Here is a 27,909-nt window from a genome sequence, read left to right on the forward strand (position 1 = left end):
TTTTTTGAATTAGGGTTTTCATATTCTTTTTTAATTTTTTTTAAAGATTTATTTATACAAGAACTGGGGTACAGACCAGAAGTGTGGGGGGGTGTTGAGAGAATTCACCAGAGACAGAGCGGGGAGCAGAACAGGCAGAAGGACTGAAGACACTGCTGAGGGGAGCAGCGGGTGAGACAGGAGAGGTCTGCTTCACCATGTGGGTTTCTCCTTGGTGGCCAGGAATCAAACACGCGCTGCAGAGGCTGCAGACAGCTTCACAGCGCGGCACTCAACCCTTGCACCACTGGGAGGTCCTGTTTACATATTCTTTGGAGAAATATCTAAAAGTGGTTTTGTTAGGTTATAGGGCACTTCTATTTTTAGATTTTTAAGGTATCTCCATACTGTTTTCCACAGGGGCTGCACCAATTTACATTTCCACCTCAAAAAATGTGAGTACCTTTTTCTCTGCGTCCTCACTAACACATGCTGTTTTTGATGTAGGCCATTCTCACAGGTGTGAGGTGATATGTCATTGGGGTTTTGACTTGCAGAAAAATGAAATTTGTTGGCCTTTGGGCCATTACAGTTTCATTCCTCAAATTTTTATTCTCAAACTTCTTCTTTTCCTCAGACCTATGATAGGGAAGTCAGCTTATTGAATTACCATGACTACTGGAAAGCAGTGTTCACATGACATAAATGAGTATGTGGCTGTGAGGGTCCTGGCAGTGGGCATATGGGATTTGGTCAAAACACCCACCAAATCTCTGACACTGCAATTATCCCTTGTTCATTCATAATATAACTCATATGTGTATTTTCCTTCTCCATTTTTTACTTAATCACTGACTCCAAAGTTCTTTTTGGGTTTTATTATTTTTCATAAGGAATTAATATTTTTGGGTGGTTTTTGGCTCCCAAAAATATTGAGAAGCTTACAGACATTTTCTATATACTCTCTCCCTCCTCACATACATAGTGCCCCTACTGTCAACATTATTTCTCAGAGGGGTACTTTTGTTAACAACTGATGAACCTATATCAACATGCCATAATGAATCAAACTCCACAGTTTACATTAGGGTTCACACTTGGTGGTGTAAATTCTATTGGTTTGGACAAATGTATGACATACATCTATCATTATATCATGCAGAATCTTTTCATTGTCCTAAAAATATTCTGTACTCTGCCAATTCCGTCCCATCCCCAATCTCTGACAACCTCCGACCATTTTATTCTCTCCATAGTTTTGCATTTTCCAGAATGCCATATAATTGAAGTCAGATTGGCTTCTTTTCCTAAGTAATACACATTTATGGTTCCTCTATATTTTCATTGCTTGATAGTACATTTCTTTTTAACACTGAGTCATATTCCATTGTCTTGATATGCCATAGTTTATCCATTCACGTTATGAACGATATCTTGTTGCTTTCAAGTTTTGACAATTATGAATAAAAATGCTAATGTGCTAGCAAGTTTTTGTGGGGCATGCATTTTTAGCTCCTTTGGAGTGATTTCTGGGCTGTTCATTGAGAACTTGTTTACCTTTTATAAGAAGGCTTGCAGGCTGACAATCCCTCTTCCTCTTTCATTTTTCTAACTTTCCTTAATTGGAAAATACCCTTTACTTTTATGTACTGATGTGATTAGATAGGGTCCACCTGGAAAATCCAGAATAATCTCTCCTTCTCAAAGAATAATCTCTATATCCTTGATCACATCTACAGAATTCATTCTTACTTGGACTGGCTATTATAGGGGGCCATTATTCTCTTATCACAACAATATTTACTTGTGTTTGTATCTCAGTTTCTTCATCTGAGCAGTGATCCTCAGTTGTACTGTTAGTAAGATGCACTGGTAATAAAGATCAATTGGTGATGTGTGTACCCTTTGTATACTTCCAAGCTGTCACAGATATGAGAGAGAGATGAATACATTTGTTAATAAATAATATACATGTTAGTCATTCCAAATTTGACTTAACACTTATTTTGATGTGTCTGCGGTGACTAACAAAGGACCTAACACTCAATGTTTGCTGAGTGACTGCATGAATAGCTTCTTACTATTATTTTATTTGTGCCTATCCTACTTTTGTGGGATTCTAAGGTTGAACAATTTGTTATTGTCCCCTTGAAGAAATAGAATATAAAGCTGCAGGACCCTTGGAAGCTTTCTGTGCAAAGGAGGAGTGCTGAGATTTAAACTTCATTAACTTCCCCCCAAAATCCACCTCAAACTCTTAGTTAAATTTTTTCTTTTTCTGTTTTGCTACTCAGTGACCCCTTTGATTTGCTCTTATACTTTATTCCTGTCGTGTGTGTGTGTGTGTGTGTGTGTGTGTGTGTTGCTTAAATTGGCTTAAACTATCATTTAATAGATTTCCTACTGTCTCTGGCTCGGTGGGACATAACTGTGTAAGAAATTAATGCACAATTAATATATTTAACATACATTTATTGAGTGCCCTCAACATGCCAGGCATTGGGAACTGTGGGCACTTGATACCATATGTTACATTTCACAAGGTACTTGATTCTACCTGAGCAAAAGATAAATCCTAAGGGTAATTGGTCTCAGGCAGACCATCTACCTAATGCAGCCAGACAAAACTAGTTGGAACAGAATTATAACTGTAAGAAGATGATATGTCTCAAAAATCCAACTAGCGGAAGTATAAGCAAATATATGAAAGAGAAGTAGCTAAAGCTAGAGAATTTGAAGCAAGACAGGCATTATAGCTGTGAAGAATGGGTTGGGGGAACCCAAGTCAGAATTCAGGTGCTGACCCCCTGGAGACTCAGGTGAATTTAGGCCACATGGCAAATATGTGTGGTGCCTAAGGGCACAGGGCAACATGCCAGCTCTGAAGTAACTCTTCATCAGTTCACCTTGAAATCTTAATTTGGCATCAAAATCTCTTTCCAAAGATTTTTTTTCATCAATCTTTTCTCATGTCAAGACAAACTTAGGTTATTAGTCTCTCACAGACATTGTGATGTTTGACACATATTGTATTACAAGGATAAATGGAATTATTAATAGAAATTCCAGGGAACTTGAAGGCTCCTGGGAAACATGTAAAATGAAGAAGACAGGATTATTTCATTTTATGGAAAGCCTTTTAACAAAGTCACGGGGAACTCACACCATGTACCCATGGCTGGATCTAACAGGGCACATTTTGTGTTTAGTATATGTTGGCATAGGATATATAATTGCTTGCTAAATAATTATGCTTTTATAGAGTTGAGGCGTTTTCATGGTTTTTTAAATCATGTTTTCCTATAAAAATCCTCAGAGTTATAAAAGGTAGCATTTCTTATTTTGCTTAGAGTTTGTTCTTACCATCATTGATTTATTCTCTTAACTCTCAATGCTGTTTGTTTTGTTCCTGAAGCTGTGCTATGTGTTGAGGATGCTAAGATGAATAGATCATAATCTCTGCCTTGTAGAAGTTTCTAACTGAGTGTGTGTGTGTGTGTGTGTGTGTGTGTGTGTGTGTGTCGGAGGGGGGGAGAGGTGGATATTACCGACTAGAGGGATGTTTCATGTCTGTTGAAAGAGACCATTTCGAAAGAAGGACATGTCTGCCTAGTGAGTCTGGAAAAGTCCCCAAAGGCTAATATTTTGGAGCTAGATCCTGAGAGTTAGTGGGAATTTGGCAGGCAAATAGAATTAGCATGAGAAAATAGTTACTTAATCACAGTAAACGGGGAAATGAGTTGGAGAGCAGCTAGTTCTAAGGACCTATAGATGAGGATTTTCAAGTAGTTTAGGTGTTTGGAATGAGGTGACTATCTAACAAAGCCTAAATAGTCTTGCAGTGAGGTCAGATTTCTTGACATTGGGTTCAAGTCTTTGATGCCACTGAGCTGCTTCCTCAGTGGCTTGCTTGGCAGTTTGCATCTTCACCTCAGTATCTGGCATTTCTTGAGTCCTCAAATGACAGGATGGATAGGAAACTGTTTAACTTATCTGAAGTTTCCTTTTTACTTTTGAACACACTGGCAAGATCCATTCAATTCCTTTTACTCTCTTTTATCTTCTCTTTCATACTCCTTTTCGTGCTTTAGTGTACACACACACATATGTACACACCTGTTACTTGACAGTATCCTCTGATTGACACACTGTTTATACACTCAAAAAATAATCCACACTCAAGGACTTAAAAGCTGGTTAATAAACACTCATAATAATCTGCTCTGGATATATAGGCTGGAGAAAATTTGAACAGAAAATCCTGGTTACAATGTTTAACATGCTCAAATACCACATTAAAAATTTCACTATTTTAACAATCATTTCTTGTTTGATTACCCTAAAGTAGAAATCCTGAGGAAGAAGCATAACATCTACTCCTTGGTTTCTTGTTCTTAGAACTGTTTTTCACTTGGCCAAAGCAAGAAAAATAAGAAATATCTACACATGAGAAATTACAATACAAGCCCTGTTGATTGACTTTAATTAAAAACTGAAAGTTTTCTACTATATTAAAGTGTGAAATAACTCTCTCTTTCTTCATCATGTTTTGGTTGTCAGTCATATAATCTGATGTTTAACTGGCCAGCTGATTTTTAGTGAGTTAGTTGTTTTAGTTACCCTGAGCAACAACCAGTATTTATAATCTTCATAGTTTTTAAAGATTTATTTTTATTTATGCATATAAGAACTGGAGTGTATTATAAAACTGGAGTGTAGGACAGAGGTTTAGGGGGTGAGATGATTCAACAGAGACATAGTGGGGAGCAGAACAGGAAGATCTACTGAAATGCACTGCTAGGGGAGCAGCAGGCAAGCAGGAGAGGTCTGCTGTGCCATGTTGGTTAGCTCCCTGGCAGGGGATTGAACTCATGCTGCAGTGGCTGCTGATAGCTTCATAGTGCTGAAGACATTTTGAATTCAGATTTGAGTAAGTTTCTTGGCTATTTTATGCACTATACTTATTTTAAACTGTACTTTTTGATCTGACTTTTCCAGGTACTGCCCCTTCCTTTCAGTTTGGTTGTCTTCCTTTATTATCTTATATTATATTCCATTCTCTCATAGTTTTGCTCTCAGTGGAGTGATGGAGCTCAATCTGTAAACCAAAACATGCTATTGAGTAGAAGCATGCGAACATTTTAGCTGTTCATTTGAAAACTCAGGGTTATGGCTGTCACAGTGGGAATCTTATCTACTAGCTGGACAGAGAGGAGTAGGTTTTCTGTTTATCTGCAGAGAAAATACTTGTCTCCAGCAAATGCATAGATGAAAAAAAGGAGAAGTTGACTATGGCTTCAAATTTTAGGGGCAGTTGGAGATTGCATGGGTCACTTTCAGATGGAAGAGCTTGGAATGAAATGTTCCTTTTGCACCCTGGTGGGTGCAAATTCCTTTTCCTTTCTCTGAAACACACATTAGAACTCAGATACCTGTGACCCTGAGATACTACTGTATTTCTATTGACACTTTGGCTTTATGTAGACTATCTGAAACGATTCCCATACAATGATCTTTCCAGCTGCTTCAGCTGCACACACAAAAATAGATGAATCACTTTCCTAACAAGGGTATTTTCTTAACAGCATGGATTGAGTAGGAGGGGTAGAAGGAGGTGGCAATGAAAAAAGAAACTTGATTGCTTCTGTTTGAAATAACTATCTGATTAAGACAACAGCAACAATAACAACAGCAACAAAGAGGAAAATATACTCTACCACCAAAAAACCCCACAACAATTTTCACTTTGGATGGACCATTTCCTTTGAAATGAAAAGAAAAAATGAAGCAGTTACACCATGGGTGTCCCTAGCACAAGATGTATCCAACCTATAACTTCTGATTACTCAGAAATTCACAGAAAGTAAATCCAGATAGGATTAAGAAAGCCCCTAGGGACTAACAAGTGGGAGAATATTTATTTGTTTGTACCAAATAGTTGACTGAATAATGAATAACTATTAGCTTAAATTGCAATAAACACAGTTATTTAACTGAGATCTAACAGTTTGCATTTTTCCCTTTTTCTCTTAAGTAGTCTCTGAACAGCTTCTAAGAAGCATCACACAAAGAGGATGAGTACCATCTCTATATCTGAATAGCAGCATTGTTTTTCAGCGATTTTCTGATCTTTCTTTTTGTTCTCTAAGATGACAATTGTTAGAATAGACAAAGATAACCCTCCCACCATTTTGACAGTAGTAAAGAATTCCTTTTACTACTTTCTCTAGAAATATTTACGTCTTTTATAATAAATAGTCATCTATGGAAACAGAAGACTGGATTCTAACTCAGAATTATGTTTTCTAACCACTGGTTATCTTTATTCTCCCCTCCACCCAAATCCTTTAGCAGGGACTATATTGACATTAAGGTTTATTAAGTTATGTCAGTGGACTCATTTTAAGTTTTCTTATTTATATTTTTCTAGGATATTCCACTAGAGAATAAACCATCTTGTACTTTTAAGTAGCACAACTTTTTTGTAAATTGGGAGGTGGAGGGATTAGAAAGGGTCTTTGGAAACATGGAGATTTTTATATATACAAGATTACAAGCAGAACAAGAGATCCTATTTTGGGCAGAAATTAGAGTTTAAAGGGAGCATTTGTGCACACAGACTTAGGATACTAGTTTATGTAGAATAAGGATAAGGTTATAATTTTATCTTTGTGTTTCCAGGTCTATCTAGAGTAATAATTTGAAATATTAATCCAGAATCATTTTCTCCCTGAATCTCCCTCTCTCTTCCTTTTGTCTGAAGGAAGGAGTATGAAAAGGCAGAAAGTAGAACGATCTTACTAACCTTTGAACTTTTTATTTACTAATTTATCTGTTATTCAAAAAACCCAGAGAAAAGAAAGAATTGGCAGGTTGGATAAAATCTTGGCCAGAGGTAACAGGCAGAGCTAGACTGAGACCTGTAAGTCTGGAAATAAAAGATGAGATCACACACATGAGCACCTGTGTGGTAGATCTGGACTGAGGCTCAGTCAGAAACCCTAATTGTCAGTGATCAGTGGCAAAATCTCTAAGGATAAATGGCTACAGGGGATATTTATGAAGATGGGACTGATGAATAATAAGCTCACAGGACAGGTCCATGTCCCAAGTGTACCTGAAAGCGTGAGACACAAGTCAGGTGGGATCACATGGATTGGAGCAGAGCACATCTCAGTGGCTTTCTGACAGGACCACACTTTGAAGATTAGATCAGTCCCAGGGTCTCTCTAAGACCCCACAAAGAGATAGAAAAGCATGAATGAGGCTGAGGTTAAGTTGTCTACCACCCTCTGGTACAGCCTCATCTTAAGATAAAAACCTAGTTGAATTTTATAAAGTATAGAGTGCATATGTCTTGCTCAATTGAATTTATGGGATGAGCTTTACTGCTCTTAGTAGGGTTAAAAAGAATAAGCACTCTTGGGCTTCCCTGGTGGCACAGGTGGTTGAGTGCCACACTGTGAAGCTGTCCGCAGCCTTTGCAGTGTGTGTTAAATCCCGGCCAGCAGGTGAGAATCCCACATGTCGAATCAGACCTCTCCTGTCTCGCCCGCTGCTCCCCTCAGCAGTGTATTTCATCAGTCTGCCTGTTCTGTTACCTGCTCTGTCTCTGGTGAATCCTCTCACCCTCCCATGCATCTGATCAGTACCCCGGTTCTTGTATAAATAAATAAATATTTTTAAAAAAAGAATAATCACTCTTATGATGACATGATGATACATTAACTTGGGTTTAGAAGGAAAGGAAAAAAGATTATTTTTCAATTAGGTGGCAGGTACACAGCCCATCCTGTTCTGTTGATCAGGGTCAGCCAATACCCTGAACTGCCTGTAGGAGACTAAAAGGATGAACAACAACTGAGTCAATACCTGAAACCCAAGTGTACCCCTGATGATGGTCTCAATAGATTTCCTTGAAAGTCAGCTGTCACACCAGTGAGACAATCACAGCAGGAGATCAGCATCAACAGTGGACTCGCTGGGGCCATAAGCAATTGTAGTATGCTGCAGCAGGAGGCAAAGGAAATGATCATTTGAAACACTTGAGTTTTCTCTAGGCTTGCATATGGAAGACTATAATATGTTATTTTTTAGCTTCTTTAATTAAGCTGCCATGATTATGACTAATTCAGGGGAGCGAGGCACACCAAGAGGGAAAAAACAGGCTTCTGGCTTATAAGCAAGTAATGCTTCAGACTATTTATTGGAAATATAGACTTGTTCGTATCTGCATTCAGACATTGTGGAGCAAATCATATAGGAGAAGCCTATATAAGATGAATGTCTTTAGATAAATCTCTTCCATGCTGTAGTGCTGAGTCTCTGAATGTCAGACGATTTATTTGGGTGAGTTGGTATTTAATTATTTTGTGTAGCAGATATAAATGCAGTTCATGTTGAGGTTGTTTGGTTTGTTGAGCCAAGCAAAGGCTTTGGGTTAAAAGTGCAAGGCTGTAGGCTGGGCTCCAAATTATAGGAGTCAGATAACCTTGGGCATGATCTGTATGACTGTTTTCTCACTTGTAAAATAGAGGTGACAGCAGTACATGGAGATGTAAAGGGGAACCATGAGTTTAGGCTGACATTTTGATCTCCAAGGAAGTACTATGGGAGTACAGGGGAAGAATAATTAATTATTCCTCAGGAATGAAATCAGAGTAACAATGGACTTTGATGTAAAGGTTGAGTAGAATTTATCTGGCAACAATAACAAAAGCAGCAGCAAAAGAGGCTGTTCCTACACAAGTGATGCATTAGACAGAACCACAGAGGTACACAGTTTAGACTGTGTGCCATGTGCACAGTGCCCTCCACCCCCCCATATCTCCTTGGCATTCACCATTCTGGTGACATGCATTCTCCTGGAGATGACATCCATCTCTCCATGCATGGGGCAGGCTGAAAGTGTTAGGGAGTGAAGCTACATCCAGGAGTAGTTCCTGGTCAGTGACACATAGACTGGAGAGTAAATACCACATCAAGCCAAGTAGAGCTGTAGACTGGATAATTGAGAGGAGTGTTCCTTACTGTCTGCCATGTGCCTCAGTGGATTGAACCTCAGTGACTCTAACAAAGCTACCTGCTTGGTAATAAACTCCTTGTTGTTTCTCTTTACATCCCTATTTTCCTTTCTACATGTTTACAGTGCTTTCTGGGAACATCTCACTACCAATAAAGCAATTGTACTTAAGTTGTGTCTCTGGATCTGCTTTCAGGGAAACAAACTTAAAGATGTTTGTGGGGAATGCAAGGTATAAGGAGAAGGTTGATGGGAAACTGTTGTTTGGAGGCAGATAGTGAAGACTAGTAGGACTTGTTAACTATTTGGATAATCTAAGCAGAGGAAATCTGAGTAGAGCCACTGAAAACATAAGTAGAGGATAAGTTAGACAAATAGCAGAAGCCAATTTCATGTTCACTTTTTAAAGAGATTCAGTTAGTTTAGGACAGTTTTAGATGCACAACAAAACTGATATTTCCCGTATGCCATCAAGCATTCCACATTATGGACATCATTCACCAGAGGGATACAATTATTATCGAGGATGAACCTACAGTGTCAGCCCTAAATAGCCAACATCCATATATTACTTTAGAGCTTACTCTTGATGTTGTGCATTCTGTGGTTTTGGACAAATTTATCTGGCAACAATAACAAAAGCAGCAGCAAAAGAGGCATCCATCGTTATATCATGCAGGGTATTTTCACTGCCCTAAAAATCTTCTGTGCTTTGCTTATTCACCACTTACCCAACTCATGGCTGCTTTACTGTTTCATAATTTTGTCTTTTTCTACCACATCATATAGTTGGAATCATGCCATCTGTAGTCTTTTTTAGCTTGACTTCATTCACTTAGGAATATGCACTTAAGTTTCTATGTCTTCTATGTCTTTTCATGACTTGATAGGGTTTTTTTTTTTTTTTTTTTTAGTGCTGAATAATACTCCCTCTGGGAGTTCTGATGCAGATGTAAGTGAGAGTCTCCAGATGGATCATTCCTGTATGAGTTTTGGGTCACTCCAACTAACCTCAATGACAAGACTATGCAAAGTAAGATCAGTCAGTCAGAATGCTGGAGATATTTCTTCATCCCCAATAAGGTAATTTTTTTTAATACCAAAATAGGCAAAAGTTTGCATTTATAGCTTATGGGCATTGTTTTATAAGAGATTAAATGATGGGTCTGTAAAAATTATAAAATATGAAATGTTATGGACTGATGTTATGTTAAATCCTATCTCAAATGTGACAGTATATGAACAAAAGACCTTTAGAGAGGCTAAATGAGCTCATTATAGTGGACCCTAATCCAAAATACTAAGTAGCTTTAGAAATTAAGGCACAGAGTCATGCAAGGGGAAAGTTATGTGAAGACACAGGGAGATGATCAGTAGCTACAGGCCAAGGAGAGGGGTTTCAAGAAAAAATAACACTACCAGTACCTTGATCTTGGGCTTCCAGCCTCTAGAACTGTGAGAAAATATATTTGTTATTTATGCAATTTGGAGTATGGTACTTTGCTGTGGCAGTCTTGACAAACTAGTGCAAAGGTACCAGAAAAATATTATATTTTCAAAACACTTAAGATTAAATAGACTGACTTCACTTGTTAAGTTAGTACCTTGGCTAACTGACTTATCCTTTCTGTGTCTTTATGCATTCCTGTAAAGGGGATTATAATGGCATCTACATCAGAGGGCTGTTGTGGAGATTAAATGAGATACTTCATGTAAAATCTTAGCTTAGTACGCAATCCATGAAATCCTCAAAAATGTCAACATGAGAAAAATAGCATCACCTCAAAAATCCATGTAAGTTTGGTTGGAATACCGCTCCCTTAACGAATGCACGGTTAAAACCCAAATTGCAAAGCCCCTGGAGAAGTCAGGCTCTGCAGCTGTCAATTTGAGGTGTGTGTTCCCAAGCCTCTGGCACTGCCCTTTATTCTTCTCTAGGATTGATTTCTGAAGCAGCCCTAAAGGCCACAAAGCAAGGTTGGCACTCCTGGATTGATTTTCTATGTTGACACAGCAGGCCAGGCCCTGTCTGGTTTATAAACTGATGCTATATTATTTCCAGGTCTCTTATGAAACTGAACCAGGAAAATCACTCGTACAGGATTGTTGGGAGTTTCTCTTATATATTTGTTTTTGGGAGAGGGCAGGCATGGAAGCAGTTGAAGGTGGGGGGTCAAGGAAGAGACTCAGAACAATTCCCTTTCTTCTCCTAATTCAGTATTTAGACATTTCAAAGTGTCACCACACTGAGAAAATACTGTTTAATTGGCAACATGATAGTTTTTTATATAAGACCCAGTTGAGGCTTGGGGTGCTATTTACTGTGATTATCACTTCCAAGGGCAATGCTTTGTTGTATTTTTCCTCCACAAGTAGTTATTTGTTGGTAACGGATTTCTGTAAGCCAAATTATATCCTCCCGTTAAGGATCATTTTGACTATGAGTCTACAATACCCTTTTCAGAAAGGGCTAATTATTATTGACAGGGATGATAGAGAGACAGATTTTCTCCATTCTGGACAAGGAAATAACCTCTTGTCCCAGTTTACTTTGCACAGATTTGAATCAGCATCCTTCGTTCTGTAAACCATGATAGAAATAAATAAGGGAAGTCTCATTTTATTCAAAGGCCGGAATGCCTATGATCATGTAATGTTTTAGAATTTAAAAGTGCATTGTTGATGGATTCCAGACCATTCTTAGGATTGCTCAGCATGAAGTGATCTGTAATTGTCTTACTTGTCCATTAAGGTAGAGAATCAAACTGGTAGCTTATGGTTGAAATAATTCTAATTATTTCAGAACTTAGGTCATTTATTAGAGTTTCAGTGTTTCTTTTGGTTGTATATGACCTTTATTTAATACTGATCGCAATCCAATTTCTTTATATTTATTCAAAATTGTTTCCAAGATAGTATTGGACTCAATTTTATTTATGGTGTTTTCAATGGTGAGTAGTATGATATTTCTAGTTCCACAAAATGCATACTTTTCTTTTTGAGGTAAGGTGAATTTACATTGTTTTATCTCACTGCCCTATAGCTCAATCATTATTCCCACACTTTTCTATTCCTCTCTGATTGTGGAGGCCTTCATTTCTATGTAATACTTTTTTGTTTATACTAGGCGATCTATGTAGGATATCTGCCCAGTTCCATGATATGTAGATTTATTCTTTTATCAATATCATCCTATGAGTGGAGCCTAAGAGAATATTTTCACATGTAAAAGTACCTATATATTCCTCAAAACAATTTATTTATTTTGAGCTGTTTATCCTTCCAGTTATAGTTATTAACATACATAATACTTGTAATTGCATGCATAATCCTTATATATTTTTAATTATAAACATTTTTATGAATTGTAGAAGGATGTCAGGTAAGAAAGTAAAAAAGATTCCTTGATTTTGAAAATCCCATTCGAGAATCAAATAATTTTACCATTGTATTTCTGGATCTTTTTCTGTCATTATAGATAATCTGCTTTCAAAGTAGTTTGAATATTTTGCTTTTACACAAATTTATAATAATATACATAAAAGGGTTTTCAATATATACCTATAGAACACCCTGTCTCATGGGCTAGGAACTAGGATGCCTCAGTGAGCAAGGCAGGTGGGAGCCACGAAGCACGTGGAGTTCTGTTTTAACAAACTTTGTATGTAACTTGATGGTTTAATGCCTTAGAATATGGTGACTACACCTGATAGGGGGATATCTTTTACTGTAAAATCACTAACAAGGATGTAAGACAGTGGTATTTCAATGAAGAAAACAATAATAAAAAAGAAAAGTCTCTCGTTCCTGGCCAAAAAAAATGAAAGAAAGAAAAAAGAATATGGAAAAACAAAGCAGATGAAAGGGGAGTGAGCAGTATTTGTGGAGTGTTGCAATTTTTTTTTTAATTTATATTTTTATATTTATATTTTTAGTTTATATTTATTTATTTATGCAAACAAGATCTGGGGTACAGGCCACAGATGCAGGGGGTGAGAGGATTCACCAGAGTGAGAGTGGGGAGCAGAACAGACAGACTGAGTGACATACACTGATGAGGGGAGCAGAGGGCGAGTCAGGAGAGGTCTGCTGTGCCAAGCAGGTACTCCCTGACAGGCTGGGGATTGAACTGGTGCTGCAGAGGCTGCAGATTGCTTCATAGAGTGGTGCTTAACCCACCAGGGAGGCCCTAGTGTTGCAAATTTAAATAGAATAGTGGAGCAGTTATTCTCACTATGTAATATTTAGGAGTTGTTCAAAAACTTGGTGTTAACAATTGTGTCTTGGTTTTTCTTGTCAACATATGAAGTTAACTTGGTTCTTTTGATTGCTCTTTAATGTTCTACAGTACTTTAATGCTTCTTTCTTGGAAACTGAATATAGAGAATTACAAACACATTGACAACATTTATTCATTAGGCATAGATGGCAAAACCCATATTAAGAATATACATTAATTGTCTTACATGATTGAAATATCTACAGATAATTTACTTTTATATAGACAATCAGTATATAATAGCTAAAAACAAACTAAAATATCACTGAGGTTCTATTTTTAAATCACAATTACAAAAATAAGAAGTGAACAGTAAAATAATAGCCAGCCCAATTTCATCATGTAGAAATAAAATCTAGATGTAGATTTTAGATATGATAAACTTTTGAATACTTAATTGTTACATATGTTATAATTATTGACTTCTAATTCCAATTTTAAGAATCCAAATTAATATTCAAAACTGTTTTAAGATCAGTTTGAATGCTACTCAAGCCCTATGAGATATAATAAAGTAATTAGAGTTAAATTCAGAAGTTGTGAAACACATATTTGAAAATAATATAGTTTAAAATCATGTACTCAAATGATACTCAAAATCTAGAAACACAATCAGCAAAATGGTAGAAAAATAGAACATTTAAAGAAAACATATATCAAGCAATATTTAAAATATATATGGCAGTTTGAACTAATATTTCTCCCTACTTCATAATTCAGTTGAAAAAAAGAAAATAAGCAGATATCATTACAAATGAAAAATTCTTTCCAATAGACTAGTATGGTATTTGTAACACAATCCATACATTAAAAATAAAATAAAGAATCCATATAAAATGAAGAGTTTCCAGAAAAATGCAAAATTACTAATATGGGCTCAAGAACAGCAAATAATCATAGTAGAACAATTATAAAAACTATATAGTAAAAAATATTCTCTTTGAGGATACTAAAATGCTTCTAGTTTTGACTTGACTGATTAAAGTCTCTATTTCTTACTAATTTTCTCAAATATGAAAAAGTAACTGGAAAAATAAGTAACAAAAATATAAATTCCATGCTTGGTTGAAACAAGCAGATTACTTGAATTCCTGACCAACAAAATAGGCTCAAGGGCTGCCTAAGTCAATGAATGTAAAATAAAAGTAGAGAAAGATGCAGGAAAAGATTGAGAGTGACTTCAGATGTAAAGCAGACATTTTTGGGGTAGATGGTGTGCACCTTTTGTAGGCAACATTTTTTCTTTGCAACAACTGGACCAAGGCCTTGCACTGTCCATGGGAACTTCTGTGGATGTGTGAGAAGAAGTAAGTTGCATAGGGAATTTTCACAGATAAAATGCACTTGCAGGTAGCAGGGAATCACTGAAGTAGAGTATATAGATAGGAAAATGCACATTGTAAAGCAGTTCTGCAGGGCTGATCTTGGCAGACTAGGGGTAAGTCTGAAAAACATGCAATTGTTTCAGTTTTACTGGCCTGGAACATAACTGTCCCTTCTTTACATATTCTGAAAGTAACTGAACCTAGATTTAAGTGAAAAGGAAAGAGAAGTGTTAAAAGGGATGTTTACAAAGATACGATTACAGAAAAGAAGGGAAAGAGCAGAAAGCAAGTGGCAGACACTGATCACCCTCTAGAAAACAAAATTTTCATAGAACAGTGAAAGTTGTTACTAGATATATCATGTGGGATTGACATCTGACTTGAAGTTATTATTTTCACAAAACAAAGGACAATGTAGATATATAAGTTTAGGAAAGATATGCAAGGGCTATAGAAAGAAATATGAATACAGTGTTCAGAAAAGAAATGGAAGTCTAGGGCTCTCTGTTGGCAAGAGGTTAAAGTCTCAGCGTTATCAAGCTATTGGCAACCACTGCAGCATGAGTTTGATTCGCTGCCAGGGAGCTAACCCACATGGTGCAGCAGACCTCTCCTGTCTTGCCCACTGCTCCCCTCAACAGTATTTCAGTAGACATGCCTGTTCTGCTCCCCACTCTGTCTCTGGTGAATCCTCTCACCCCCTGCACCTCTGGCCTACATTCCAGTTCTTGTATGCATAAATAAATAAAAATAAATCTTTAAGAAAAAAAGAAATCAAAGTCTAAAACAATCACAGCAAAGACAACGAAGAAGGCAAAATGTAGAAGCAGTCAAGGAATAACTAGTTACTACTGAAGTCATAAGTTATATGAAATGATAAAGAAGGTGTAAGTGATACAAAGTAAGCAGATAAAACAGAAGTGAGAAAAAGTTTAAAAGGATTAGAGAGAAAATTGTAAATCAAATAGAGGTAAACATACCCCCACACAAATAATGGAAACTTGGAACTGAAGATATATTTGAAAATATAATTCAAGAAAATTTCCTTAAATAAAAAAGCAATGTTACGTATTTAAAGGATATATAAGATTCCAGAAAAAATATTAACACACATTTGGCAGCAAGACATCTTCTATTAAAGTTACTGGACATGAAAAATAATGAAAGACATTTTAACCAGGCAGAAAGTTGCAGTCTCCTGTAGGAGAATATCAGGGTAGCCCCATTAGCTCCATAGCAACGTAAAATGCTACAGTCGATTGAAGCAATGACCATACTCCCTAAGACATATGGGCTGTGATCATTGATTTTCCACCCAGAAAAGCTGTCATTCAAGTATAAAAGACAATTATAAATACACAGATATACCACATTTACCTCTCAGACTAGCAAAAATCAACAAGTTTGATGCACACAAGTAGCTGTAAAGACTGCAGCTCTGCACACCTCTTGTAGGTTACAGGTGGGAGGATCTAATGGTATAATGAGCAGGCAGAGAGTCCTGTGAAAAGATCTTTTAAAATTATGCATACAAATACTCTTTGACTCAATCATTCCACTTCTAGGTTTTTCCTTTGAGACATAACTGCACAAAAGTGCAAGGGTATACATACAAGAGTTTTTGAGTAATATTTTGGTTAAAAATGATTGGAAGTAGGGCCTCCCCGGTAGCGCAGCGGTTGAGCGTTGGGTTGCGAAGCTGCCCGCAGCCTCTGCGGCGCCGGTTCGATCCCTGGCTGCTCCCCTGCCACGGGAAGACGGTCCCACATGGCGCGCAGACCTCTCCTGCTGCCCGCTGCTCCCCTCAGCAGTGTACTTCGGTCCTTCTGCCTGCTCTGCTCCCCGCTCTGGCTCTGGTGAATTCTTTCACCCTCCTGCGCTTCTGACTATACCCAGTGCATGTATAAACAAAACAAACAAACAAACAAATGAATAAAACATGCCTCTATAAAAAAAATGATTGGAAGTAAATGAAATAACAGTCAACAGAGTAATAAAATAATTATATAACAAACAGAATCGTTTAGAGAAGGTAAGTGGATGTTTATTGTAAAAGGCCAACTGATAACCTTTTTATTTGAGGAAAGGTCCTTGCTGGCTCCTCACTATAGAGTCAGTTTCCTATAAAGGTATTTTTGATAATCCTCATTTATCCTAAATGCCTTCCCTAACCCTTACTTCTCCCAATGTGCATTCACATTCTCTCCACCTTCTGATCCATCAGAACTCTATCTTTAGAAAGACTACAATATATTCATTCTCTTTAAAGCATAAATGTTTCATAAAGTTTACTGTGTAATTTTTCTTGGGATTACTTGCTACTTCAGAGAAGACCATACCTTAATCAAAAGAATAAATCTGTAACTATGGCATCTCCGTGGTAGCTTGCCCAATGATAGACTGGTTTGTGGGCAGCCGTGGTAGTAGGAATGCAACCTTTTTCATTGTTTCCCAAATTTTATACTCTGCCTACTTATAATCCTGGCCTTTCCCAGAAAATATATGTCTGCATACACTGGGCGAGGGATAGTTTTTCTCTTTTTGAAGTTCTGTGAGGTTGTTCATCCTCTCCTTTGGGTATTTGTGTAGAGAGTTTGTTTGTTTGATTTATGTCCCCACTGCCACATTAGTGTGCCATACTGCATTCAACAAATGGCTGGGGAATTCAATATAAGATTTTTTCAAATTCAATATTTTATGTGCAAATCATGTATAAGCATTCTCCTGTGCATTATGGGAACATTGGAGATTTTTGCCTGAGGTCTTTCCTCACTTTAAGATTTACTCATATGCTGCCCACCACATACTCTCAAATTTCTCCTTTCTCTTTCTGGATGGTGTTTTTTATTTTAAAAGACCAGCTAATTTTTGCCTCCTTGACAAAGATTTTATTACCTCTCCAAATAGTAATCTCTCTTCTCTGAACTCATATAGCCCTTATTGAATGGCTCTATAATGTGATAGGCTGCCCCAAAGTAGCATATGTATTACCTCTCTCTTTCTCTGGCTCTGCTGGTGTAAAATTTCAGGGTCCTGATATGCTTCTTTGGTTACATTGTCTTATATTCAGGAACATTTCTTTATTAAACTAAATTATTTCTCTTCCATGCATAAATGTTTCGTAAGCACAGTTGGTACAGGATTATATTAACATGCTTAATTCTTTTTAAAAAATTGACAATTAACATGATTCTCTGCTTGCTAATCGGAAGCCGTGGTGCCTCCATTATATCCACGGTGGGAAATTACTGGCTTTGTGAGAGTTTACCACGTGGTTCATGATAGATTCAAATGGGAAATCTGACTTGGGCTTCCTTTCTAGTGAGACAAGTCATCCCTGATTCTCAGATGGAGCTGTCTCCATTTCTGTCCTGGGTTGGGGGCTCTCCCTCTTCTTTGTGATTCTTGCCTTTAACAGCTGTTTTGCCACTTCACTTACTTTCAAAATCTAGAATGCATGTTGAGCAACCTTCCAGTTTATATGGGATGTTTTGATCTGTGTTATCTTTTTCTCCTGCTTCTCCCATCGCCAGTGTCTTCCCAGTCCGATTTTGCTGCCAGGTACACTGCCTCTCCTGATCTCCTGTGATGATGTTTTCATCAACTCCCAGACTATTTTTCTAGTGAAAATATTCCCTGGTTGTGAATTTGGGATTTATTATTTCATGTGTTAGTTCTCTAACTAGATTCCAGGTATCTCTATATATCTTATCGAATACATTTTTGTATCACCTCTCACCCCATCCAAGCCTACAGAATCTACAGTGAGATGTTGCGTAACCACTAGTGTCTGTTATCTGTCTATCTATCTATCTATTTATCTATCTATCTATCTATCTATCTATTTATCTATCTATTTTAAAACATTTTAAAAGGACAGGTTTATTAGGAAAAGGAGAAAGAGAAAGAGGCACCTGCATAATCACAGGCGGGCAGGAGAGCTGCTTGTCTGTAACTAGGAGATGATAGTTCATGCTTTCAGGGAAAAACAGGCAGATGGCTCCAGTCGCCTGCCACAAGTTGCATGTGAGTGTTGCTCTAACCCCCACCCCCTTGCACTCAGGTATGATTGTGAGGCTCACTGACATTCTAGCTGGTGGCCAGTCAGCTCACTGCGAAAGCATCTCTTCTGTCATGAACACAAGGCATTTTGTACACAACACATTTCTGAGGAAAATATGCACCATGAGGCAGCCCAGATTCTTCTCCCTTCTGTCCTTAGATCTCTAACAGGATGGACAGAGTTGTTATTTTATTTATCCTGGGGAGGCAGGTGATACTTTAAATGTGACTTACAGTGCTCAAAACATCCACTGATTCATAACTCACACCACTTTTACAAATCAAACAGGACAGTAAATCATTCTTTTCTGACATATCAAATTAGGATAATTTCTTAAATTCATTTTAGCCATAATTCATCAGATGGGATCAAAATCTTAAAAGGAGTTAAGTAGATGTATATTTAGGAAAACAAATACACAGAAATGGAATCTTTTGAAAAGGCATTTTAAAATCATGCCTTCAATGAATAGATAGATGCATTGGCATCATGCATAATAAACCAACAACTACTTTGCAGTAGGACTCAAGTATCTTTTACTAAAATTTAAATGAAATTATTTTCTTGGTCAGCATCCAGGATGTAGAAGATTTTTTTTGCCATTGAATTATTTCATATATAACTTAGTTCAGCTCTTTAATTCCTAGGGAAAGGGGAAATCTCATTGGATTTGAGATTTTGGGTGAGACCTTTTTTTCCAGTTTGTGGGGAATTTGGTGCCATCTGATTAAAACAAGATACATGGGAATGAATTCTGTGTGCAGTCCTGGAGCTTGTTTAATACTACACAGGCATAGTTCTTATTCTCAGAGGATAACTTAGAAATGTAAGACAGTGAGACATACAAACTTCTTTTAAAAAAGATATTGCACCTGCCTTAGAATTGTATCCTTCAGGAGGAAGATTATTTATTGAAATAATTGTGGAAGTTGACAATTTTTTCTGAGAAAGTTAGAAAAGTTTTCTTTGTGTTTTATTCATGGTAGAGGCAGTCTGAGAAAAAGGTCTCTGCTGACCTAGATTCATTGTTTTCCAGTATGCCAATAATTCAAAGAACCCAAATTTATATATCTGACACCATCTCATCATAAATAAAAATATTCCTGGGTACCAAGTTTTTCAAGAAGTGCAAATCATTCCATACACATTTTCTTGTTAATCTTCCCATGCTATTATCTCCAAATTTCAGGGCTGTGAAAATTGAGATAGAGAGAAGTGGAGTTAGTTACCCAAAACCATGTACTATACTAAGTAAAGAACTTAGGAATAAATTCCCAGAGTGCTCTTTGTGCTAGATGGCTCTCCCACCCTTCCCCGGATTATCACTGGAATGTGTTTTTGGATAAAGTGGCATGTGCTTTAATTAACTGTGGATTTTTTTTAGGCCAATTAAACACCTATCTAATTTATTTACAGAAGCCACAATGTCTCATTTGGAAGATCAATATCTCACCAATACTGAGCCATGAAACATAAATTCTTTTGGTTAAAAACAAGCTGCTTCCCTTATCGATTTATGGAGCTTGGCCGTTAGCATCATGGAATAGCCATCTTACCCGTTGGCACTGGCCCTGATAATTTATTTTGCAAAGGGTGAGATTTATACACATGGACTATTTTTATTCCAATAACAGATGCATTACTTTCCCTCAAACATGCAGTGAAAAATTACTATGAACACATTACTTAGCATCAGCTGATAGGGCTAGGGAGGAGGAAATCATTCTTTCACGCCTTTTTAAATTATTATTATTTTCACATTCTTAAATTCCTCATTCTTCCACAGGTGTGGGAGATACATATGCTAGCCACTCTGAGAAGCCTCATTCAATCTTCTCTGGCAACACCTTACTTAACCTCCCTTTGATTCTTTTATTTGGAATGACTGGAAGATTAAAAAGTACACTTCCCAGACTCCTTTGCAGCTAGGTCTGTCAGTTATATGCACTTACATGAAACCCAGAAACCAGAAGTGAGGCAGGGGCCATTTTCCTGCAGCTGACAGGTAAGTTCTGAAGGTTGTGAGGCATTGTAGTGCTCAACATGATATAGTCATGGAATAATCTCAGTGGCATTGGTGTGACGAGGCTCTGGTGACTGCAGTGACAGGAATCAGTAGCAGTAGCTGCTACCTATCATTTGGGGTTCATGCATAAGAGTAGAACCTTAAAATGGAAACTTCAAGTAGTCTACTAATGTCTATTCTTCTAGTCTTTGCAAAGATTTTGTAAACACACATTTCCCTGCATGAAATCACTTTCTGCCTGATGTGCTTCAGTGATGTGGAAATTTGAGTGCTGTCATAGTTACTCTCCCACCTTCAAGTGCTGAGGAATAGATCATTGAAATTTGTTTCATCACTAGGTAGTAGACCAGGCACATTTGGCTTCAAATCCTGCTTATGACAATGAATAACTCTGAAACTCCAGTTCCATTATTTTACCTAAAATAGGAATCTATGTAATTCTTAGGAATCTAGGAATTAGAGGATTTTTGTGACTCTTATAGGTGATAATGTGTAAAGCACTGAACCCATTAGGTTGATTTGAATTTAATAATATTTTTTAAAAGGCCTTTTTACTAAAATTTGTTTGAACCATAAGGAAATCGATCATCTCAAATAATTGGGAGTTAATATGCAGGAAGAGCTCCAGGAATGAAATAATTTATGGCTCAGTGATGTCAAAATTGTTCAATGATGTAAACAGCCCAATGCCTGCTTTTGAAATAAAATTTTAATGAACCACAGTCACACCATTTTGTTGACTTTTGCACTACAATAGCACAGTTAAATAGTTGCCCTGGGAACTGTGGACCATCAGGTGAGCAAAGTTAAAGTATTTACTATCTGGCCTTTTGCAGAAAGTTTGTTGACTCCTAACATAAACAGTGGCACTACTGTCCTCAGCAGTAATTTCATCCTAAGGATGAATCCCTTCATGCCCACAAAATGACTGCCCACAGCAATGAGGGCTGCAGACTTTCCTACTTAAAACTAACAGAGGGAGAGAAATGGATGGGGGAGAGGAGGGTGAGGGAAGAGAGAAAGCCATCTTCTCCATGTCCTCCAGGCATGACACATATTTTTCTCTTCTGTTTGATTGGACCAAATTATAGCACACAGTCTCTTCTGGACCAATAAAGGTTGTTAGGAGACCTGTTAAGCATGAATTGGTTTAGGCTAAACAGAATCCTGCTCAGGAGCTAATGATGGGCTGCATACCTGAACAATTTGGTGCTCTATAATGAAGAAGAAATATTTGTTGGCTAAAAAAACACTTATTTTCCACAAGCACCTAATGAAATGCTTGATAGATATTCAATTATTGTTCATTTCTTTGCCCAGCCTGCTTGGCTATTGTAAAATGAGTAGGCTAGGTATTGGGAGACATGGCATTTCATACCCACTCAAGCTATGACAAGCTTGTGATTTGAAAAAAAAAAATTACTGAATTTCTCTACTGCTGTATAAAGGACTGTGGATTAGACAATAGCTAAAGACCATTTTGGTTATCATATAAGAATATTCATTAAAAGACAGTATTTATCTAGTGCATTTGAGTTTTCAATCTGTATATTAACAGGAAGTTGGTTACAGTGGCCTAAGACAGAATGTCCCCAGATTTTAAGGTTGGTGTCAATGTTCACTTCTTAATAGATGCGGCTACTTGCTTAGGTTGAATATCAACCAGATGTGGAAGATGATCACTGCCAAAGAAACTTTCATTCATTCATTTGCTCATTCATTCAACACACATGATTCAGTGTCTACTGTGTGCCAGACATTGAGTTAGATACAGAAGGTCTTTGATCTTGTAGCATGGACAGTCACATGGGAGAGGCAAAACAGTCAGTAACCACATAAAAATAACAATTTCAGGTAGTGATAATGTGCTCTAGCTAATAAAGCAGGTGAGAATGCTAAGAAATGACTCTGGCAGGAGAAGTCTGTGCAAGGATTGCTCCTCTGTTAAGATAAATACAGAGAAAAAGCACCTCTCCTTTTTATACATTTTTGCCTGATTTTTAGGCACTTAGCCATTGATATGGTTATAATTTTCTTTTTGTCTCCTAAGAGTTTCCTCTGTTGAGAAGCTCTTACAAGTTTTCCCTTGGGAAAATGTTACGTGTTAAAAGAAGGAAGGTTGGGGAAGGGGACATTTTAAAATAGTTTTTGAGTTATTTCAGAATCATAGAGCTATGTCTTCTGAGGTTGTAAACTCTTCTTCAGCTGTTATAAAAGTTAAGCTCATGTTTTCTAATTTTGGAAGCATATTTTAGGCAATAGAAACTGAAGTACCCAGAGACCTGTAGCATATCTTTATATGCCAATCAAATTGCATGAAGAGGCTCAGAAACAGCACCCTAGGTTCACCCACTCCTGAGTAACGTGATTTCTTAAGCTTCAGAAAAAAGGAAGAAAGTCCTTCAAGAGACAGCAGCAGTATCTGACGGAAAATGGATTCGCTGTTTGGTCAGGGTTCCAACACTTCCAGTAATTTCCACCTCTCAGCCCCCGCAGCAGCTGATGATGCTACTGCTGAATTAATCCTTTTGCCTCAATAGCAAGTCTTTTGTTACATTTAGTGAACTTCATGCATGGTTCCTACTCTTGTATCCCTAAAACCTTGTTTTTACTTTTGAATGTGTTTTCCAAAGTAGCTTATAAGCATTTAGGCATTTGAATATATTGTTAATGTGACACTTGCAAAAAAAATCATGTTAATCTGGGAAATACAAAAGCAGTGAGGGAGAGAATAATCCTGCCTCCAGGCAAAATTGACCCAGTTAATGTTTGTAATGATTGGTTTGCTGGGATTTTATAAAAGTCAGTTTGTCTTATCTTTGGCAGAACCTACATAGAACAGAAGCAAATGATTAATTCAATTAATTTGGTGACTCCCTCTCCTGCCCCAGAAAAAAAGTCAACCTGTTTTGTGCCACTACTCCCATGGCAAAACTTTGAAAATATCTCTTAATTCTTATTGTAAAAATGATTAGCTTTTTTGAGGCCATAAAAACCAATAAAAAAAAAAAAAGTGACGAAAATACAAAAGATAGAATTGATTGGGAAATCGTATAAATATATACATCAATAAACAGTACTAAGATATTTTGCATGATTACAATACATAAGTTTCCACTATGCAGGTCATTATTCATGTAGTAAATTCTCTAGAAATTCTAAATCCAGACCCAAAATAGTACTCTCCCTGCACTGCCCCTCCCCTTGCTGGACAAAACAATCTCCATAATGGCCTGAAGAAAGGACAAGGAGTTGTGAAATAATACTTCAGTAAAGAATAATTAAGAATAGAATAAAGAATAATTATAGAATAGAATAAAGAATATTCTTTATAGAATAAAGAATAATTATTCCTATTTTGAAGATGAGAAAACTGAAGTTCAAAGACATTGTAAATAACTTGCCAATGTCATGTAATTAATGGAAACTGAGTTTTGAGATGAGGTCTTTATAATACCAAACTCTCCCCTCTAATACAGGACATCTGTTAATATGCTTTTTTTTTTAAATCTTATTTATTTATTCATTTATTTATACAAGCACTGGGTACAGTCAGAAACGCGAGAGGGTGAGAGAATTCACCAGAGCCAGAGTAGGGAGCAGAGCAGCCAGCAGCAGGAGAGGTCTGCGCGCCATGCGGGACCCTCCTCCGGTGGCCAGGGAGCAGCCGGGGATTGAACCGGCGCTGCAGAGGCTGTGGGCAGCTTCGCAACCCAGCGCTCAACCGCTGCGCCACCAGGGAGGCCCTGTTAATATGCTTTTGCACCCCCAAAAGCGTCTAACACACATGAACCCACAAATAAAATCTTCACAGTTATTTGTGACTTATGAAATAAAAAGAGTACATATGAAAACTTAATGGAATTATAAAATTATCTTTCCAACTTCCAATCCTTTTTTTTTTCACTCTAAGAATTAGTCTAGATTGGGGTTACTAATTGTTTTCAGGGTCAGAAAGTGAATATTTTAAGCTTTGCAGGCCATACAGTATCTGTTATAACTGGGGAATCCTCTCTCTTGGTGTACAAAAGGAGCCATAGTTGATAGTAAATGAATAAGCATGACTGTGTTCCAATAAAACTTTATTTACAGAAACAGAACTCACCTGAGGGTCTAGTTTGCTGACCCTTGTGAATATTAAAGCTTTTTCACTTTCTGTTAATGATGAGTACTTTCCCTAAACATGATCTTTTTAATTTGTTTCCCTTGCTTCCTGTATCCACGTATACAGTGCTCATTTTGATTTGCATTGTCCTTGTATATACTCTTCCTGGTATTTGTGACTCTCCTTGTCATGGCCCATTATTGAAAATACAAACAGCAATTACAAATTACCAACCCGTTAGGATTGCAGTTTGCTGTTAGGACCTTTAACATGTATTGTTCTTTTCAACCAAAACATAGGTTAGGATAAATTACTCCTGTCATTGAAAAATAATGGACCTTTATTAAAATTTTGATTTTTTTCAAGCAGTTCTGAATTCACCTGTTCCTCAACAATTCATTCACAAGAATCCCTTCTGCTGTATCCAGTTCAAACAAGAATGATTTTTCATACTGGTTTTGTGTTTCTCCTCATGACTCTCTAAAAAAAAAACCCAGTGAAGTGTCCTCCATGCAACCAGTTCATTTAAATTCCTTTTCTCTTGCCCTGAGCCTTTAGTCAGATACACACCCAAAAGCCTCATGTGAGACTTTCACACAGGAAGTCAAGCATTTGGGAAGTTTCTTTAGAGTCTTTGAACAGCATTAAACACAATGAGGCATAAGCAGTAGGAGTACGAGAAAGGGAAGAAAACGTATTGGTTGGAATGCCTTGTATTTGAGAGCATTTTTATACTCCACTGAGTATTTTTAACAATTTATTTGCTTCACCCTGCTTTCAGAAGTGTAAAACTGATATTTTGACATATACAAAACTGATATATAGACACAGAGAAAGTCATATGTTGGCTTGCTAGGTAAATGGTGATGCTAGAGAGACTTTCATGCCAAAATCAGTTGAGTTTTCTACATTTGATCCAAAGTTCTCAAATTAAATTGAAATCATCACAAAGTCAAAAAATTATAAATAATACCATATTTACTAACATTTTGTGTAGTATGAAACATGTAACATATCATATATATATATATATGAGTTATAACTCAGCCTATTGTCTGAATATTTTTAAACAAACATAAATATATATATATAATTGTCATGCAGAGTCAAGTCTAGAAAAGATTCATTTTCATTCTAATTCTAGGCACAAAATATGTTTTACTATACCAGTGGTGGTAGCCTCTTCTCTAATTACATTATAACAAATCTCTCAGGGCAATCGATAAAGAAGTACAGATGGCATAAACATATCAACACATAAGGAAAGAACCTTTGTACTTCTGTGTAACAGAAAGCACCTTTTAAATACTCTCCAGGTCATTGATTGCAAGCAAATGATAATATAAGTCATGTTATATCATCTTCCCTAGAGAAGGTACAATGAGCCTCATTTATTTGCTATTATAAATTTTAGTATTAGAGGAATCCTAGATTAGCCCTTTACTAAGCATGTTGATAGCATTCTTTGTCATTCCTCACAGAAGTCACCTCAGAATTGAATCCTACCACATAACTCTAAACTTCCAAAGCCCATCAATAAGATTTTTGCTCCATAGTTGAAAGCTACTTACAACCCTGCAGTAGATATATTCTGAATTGAATACCAAAGGTCAATTGTCTCATTATTGGGATAGGTTCTAGAAGTGATTCGTTCTTGTAAACACATGATGAATGTGAGCTAGGGCTTATCTCTATGGTGAAAAATTATGTTATACAGAGAAGGCAGTCAACTGTTATTAACTGTGAATTATACCAGGAACTACACTTAGTTCATTTGGTCATCTTTACACACACACACACACACACACACACACACACAGTACTTTAGTCTTCTTGGCCAGAATAAAAACAATAACATTGAACTTCAGTCTAATTTATTCTGCTGGATATGACATCTAGAGATAGAGTAAGAACGAAATTTCCCCATTAATTTTATTATTGCTTCTTTCAAATTATTCCCTCATTTTTCACAACTGATTTAATTTCATAATCCATATTTATATAAAAATGCATTTCCACATTTACTTTAGAATTGTAAGTCATGTCTCATAAATATGTTCTGATTACTTCCAGTTTGATGTTTGGGGTTCAATTTTAATTTTTCTTTTAGAATTATTCTATTTTGATACAGATAATTTGAACATTGAGTATAACCTGGCAAAAAATTAAATATCTTAATATTTAAATCAAGTAGTTTAAAACTTGAGTTGAAATGTGTATTTTTTTTAAAGATTTATTTTTATTTATATAAGAGCTGGGGTACAGGCCAGTCGTGGGAGGGTGAGAGGATTTACCAGAGACAGAGTGGGGAACAGAACAGGCAGACGAAACGAAAGCACCACTGAGGGGAACAGCAGGCGAGACAGGAGAGGTCTGCCTCACCATGTGAGATTCTGCTTGGCCGGCCAGGAATCAAACCGGTGCTGCTGAGGAGGCTGTGGTCAGCTTCACAGCACTGTGCTCAACCCTCTGCACCACCAGGGAGGCCCAAAATGTGTTTTAATACAGTTAAACAATAAGTCCACAACTTGAAAATTACTTACTTTTTGAAAGTTTCCTAGTGAATTAGTTGTTGACCATTATAATTAGATTTTTAGACCAAGTTCCAAAGTCTAATTAACACATAATATAGCTTAAGGGCTTATGTGTAATAGGAAAATAGCAAAAGTATGGAAAACATGAGTAATACATTTGGATAAAATAGTATTTATTTTGAATACATTGCTTAGGATAAATAAACTTATTAGTTTAAAGGAGAAGGAAAATATAGTAGAGATATTTTATAGGACCAAATGGAACTCAAGAAAGTTTTAGGAGTGCTTGCATAGGAAGGTATTTAAAAAAAAAAATGTATATCATTACTTTTGTAATCATGGTTTTTTCCTTTTTTGTAGAAGAGCTAAAGTTTTCATATATTGTTTTGTTTTCTTATTGAGATAACATTGGCAGGCAACACTCTATAATGTAGAGGTATACGATCCCTCCCTCCTTTATGTGCTATTACCCCACCACACCCACCATCAAAACAGCCATAGTATTTGATTATTCTTGTATTTTCTGCTGAAATTGGGGAACTTGAACCCATAGAAAACAAGATAGAAGAAATGAAG

The 27,909-nt window shown here is 36.8% G+C and overlaps 1 long non-coding RNA gene across 2 annotated transcripts in view; it reads left to right on the forward strand.

Annotated features, from left to right (window-relative positions):
• The first annotated feature begins 405 nt into the window (after positions 1–405).
• LOC129145153 (uncharacterized) overlaps positions 406–27,909 on the forward strand; it is a 305,992-nt gene continuing 278,488 nt past the window's right edge. For both annotated transcript variants that reach the window (XR_008550293.1, XR_008550295.1), the window contains exons 1-2: positions 406–434; positions 9,916–10,084. This is a non-coding gene — a long non-coding RNA (uncharacterized LOC129145153). The remainder of the gene's footprint in view (positions 435–9,915; positions 10,085–27,909) is intronic.

This window comes from Talpa occidentalis, unplaced genomic scaffold, assembly GCF_014898055.3.
Source record: "Talpa occidentalis isolate TD23 unplaced genomic scaffold, MPIMG_talOcc4v2.1 talOcc4.9, whole genome shotgun sequence".
Taxonomy (NCBI): Eukaryota; Metazoa; Chordata; class Mammalia; order Eulipotyphla; family Talpidae; genus Talpa; species Talpa occidentalis.